Source organism: Hipposideros armiger, unplaced genomic scaffold, assembly GCF_001890085.2.
Source record: "Hipposideros armiger isolate ML-2016 unplaced genomic scaffold, ASM189008v1 scaffold_127, whole genome shotgun sequence".
In the NCBI taxonomy this organism is placed as follows: Eukaryota; Metazoa; Chordata; class Mammalia; order Chiroptera; family Hipposideridae; genus Hipposideros; species Hipposideros armiger.
The window spans coordinates 2615254-2618562 of record NW_017731477.1 but is presented as its reverse complement, the minus strand read 5'-3'; the positions used below and the strand labels follow the sequence as shown (position 1 = coordinate 2618562).

Here is a 3309-nt window from a genome sequence, read left to right as displayed (position 1 = left end):
CACCCCTCCCACCACCCCTCTTCCCACCCCTGTGCCAGCTATTGTGCACAAACTCTGTAACCATAGAGGTAGGTCCCTGGGAGCCTGTTCAAGAAAGCCAAGCTGTGCAACAACAAACATGCAGAACCGGGAATGCAGAGAACAACTAATATTGCCTATCATACTTACCATGTCCTCAGGAACAAAAGAGGTCAGGGAGAGGGGGGCAGAGGTGGCTTTTTGGTTTGGTTGACAGGCTTACCTGGAGCAGGGAAGACCATAGTGAGCATGGCTTTGGAGGAGAACTTGGCTTGCTGTGGTATTCCATGCTACACTTTGGATGGTGACAATATTTGTCAAGGTCTAAATTATAATCTTGGCTTTGGTCCTGAAGACAGAGAAATATTTGCTGCACTGCAGAAGCTGCTAAATGTTTGCAGATGCTAGCTTAGTGTGCATCACAAGTTTTACATTGCATTATGCTCAAGATCTCAACAATGCAAGGCAGATTCATAAGGGTACCAGTTTACCTTTTTTTCTGAAGTATTTGTTGATACTCCTCAGTACATATGTCAACACAGACATGTTAAAAGACTCTACAAAAAAACAAGGGCTGGAGAAATTAAAGGTTTCGCTGGGATTGATTCTGCAGATGAAAAACCAGAGGTCCCTAAATTAGTTCTGAAAACAGATGCCTATGATGTATATGACTGTGTCCAGAAAGTTGTGGAACTTCTAAATAAAAGGGATATTGTACCTGTGGAAGCCTCTTATGAAGTAAGCAAACTGTGTGTGCTCGAAAAAGAACTTCCTTTGGCAAAAACAGGTATAAGAACCATCACCAGCTTTGAAAATTAATGAAGTGTATATGCAGAGGATGCAGGTTTTGGCAGAAGGCAGGGCAACCCACTAAATGGCTTTATGAGAGAGAGGGAGTATTTGCAGTGCCTTCATTTTGATTATCTTCTGGATGGGGGTGTCAATATCTTGTCTATAGTTCTGACAGCTACTCATGAAGATAAAGTGAAACAGGATGGCATTGGCTTTGATGTAGGAAGGCTGCTGTGTGGCTATTGTCTGTAATCCAGAGTTTTTTGAGCACAGGAAGGAGTGTTGTGCCATCCAGTGGAGAACAATGTTCAAGAACCACCCCTACATCAAGATGGTTATGAAACAAGAAGATTGGACAATTTTAGGAGATCTACAGTAATGTACAGTCATGTCCTAGACCTTCAAAATCAGTCACACTCACTCAGCCAGAGAAATTCCCAGTCCTGCGAGCTCAATTCATGGTAAGCACCCTATACAGGTGTACCATTTTTTATTTTTTATACTGTATTTTTACTGTACCTTTTCTATGTTTAGATATGTTTACACACACAAATACTTACCACTGTGTTATAGTTACCTGCAGTATTTAGTACAGTAACACACTACAAAGGCTTCCAGCCTAAGAGCAATAGGCTATACCATATAGGTTAGGTGTATAGTAGTCTAGGTTTGTGTAAGTGCATTTTATTATGTTTGAAATTGCCTAATGATGTATTTCTCAGAACATATCCCCATCATTACGTGGTGCATGATGGTAATGTTATAAAGGAGAAGTATCATACAGCCCTCAACAGATGCTGAAAAACTATTAAACAAAATATAACATCCTTGCATGACAAAAATGCTCAACAAACTAGAAATAGAAGAGACCTTTCTCAAGTTGACAAAGGACATCATTATTATCCACACCTAATACCATACTTAATAGTGAAAAACTGAACCCTTGCCTTTTAAGATCAGGAATAAGACCGGATATCTTTTCTTGCCGCTTCTATTTAACATTGTATTGGAGGTTCCAGTCAAGGCAGTTAGGCAAGAAAAGTAAAAAGCATACAGATTGGAAGGAAGAAGTAAAGCTATTTCTATTCACAGGTGGCATGATCTTGTATATAGAAACCCATAATGACCACACACACACACACACACACACACACACACACACACACACACACACACAGAGCTTAGAACTAATAAAGGAGTTTAAGAAGGTTATAGAATACTAAATCAATATACAAAAATCAATTGTATTTCTATACATTAGCAAGTAACAATTTTCAAATAAAATTAAGAAAACAATTCTATTTAAAATAGCATCAAAAAATAAATCATTAGTTATAAATTATTTAAAAGTGCAAGATGTACACTGAAAATTACAAAGCATTGTTAAAAGAAATTTTAAAAGATCTGAATAAATGGATAGACACTCTGTTTATCAATATGAAGATTTAATATTAATATGCCAATAGTGGGCAGGCTGAGTGGCTCATTGATTAAGACTTGGCTTGGGAGCGCAAGCTTTGAGCAGCAGGGCCTCTGGTTTGGATCCCACATGGGCCAGTGACACTGCCCTCTACAGCTAAGATGGTGAACAACAGTTTGACCTGGAGCTGGGCTGCCATGAGTTGCCAGTTATGGCATAGGCTGCAACGGGGCTGCAGTGGGCTGCCATAAACTACCGTGAGTGGCCAGCAGCCAGCATGAGCTGCCGTGAGCCGCTGTGAACGGCTACTCAATGGTCTGCAACCAATCTGCCTCAGCCGGGAAGAGCGCAATGATCACAATACCAACATGGGCCAGTGAAATGATGTCCTCCACAACTAAACTGAAGAACAAAAGGAAAGCAACTTGTCTGTTCCCCATCACCGATTCCCCAATAAAATCTTAAAAAAAACACCAATACTTCCCAAACTGATCTATAGGTTTAATGTAATCACTATCAAAATTCTATCTGGTTTGTGTACAGAAATTGACAAACCAATCCTAAAATTTAAATGGAAAGTAAAGAGTTCCAGAAGAGACAAAACCATCTTGAAAATGAAGGATGAAGTTGAAGGATTTGCTGTCTGATTGCAAGACTTACTAGAAAGCTATAGTAATTGAGGCAGTGTGGTACTGGCAAAAGACTAGACCAATAAACCAATGTCACATTTATAGTCAACTGATTTTTGACAAGATTGCCAAGGCAATTGGATGGGGGAAAACAGTCTTTTAAACAAATTGTGCTGTCACTACTGGAAACCTGTATACATAAGAACAAAGTGGGTCCTCCATCTTACACTATACACAAAAATTAACTCAAAATGAATCATAAGCCAAAATGTAAGAGTTAAAATTCTTAGAAGAAAACATAAATGTATGTCTTTGTGACCTTGGGTTAGTCAATGGTTTTTTAGATACAATACCAAAAGCACAGCAACAAAAGAAAAATTAGATAAATTGTATACATTAAATTTTAAAACTTTAATTCCAACAATGACACCATCAATAAGTGAAACATAT

General features: G+C 38.7%; 1 pseudogene; it reads left to right on the top strand.

The window, feature by feature from the left end:
* The first annotated feature begins 78 nt into the window (after positions 1 to 78).
* Positions 79 to 1189, top strand: LOC109386014 (bifunctional 3'-phosphoadenosine 5'-phosphosulfate synthase 1 pseudogene; annotated as a pseudogene).
* Positions 1190 to 3309: the final 2120 nt, after the last annotated feature.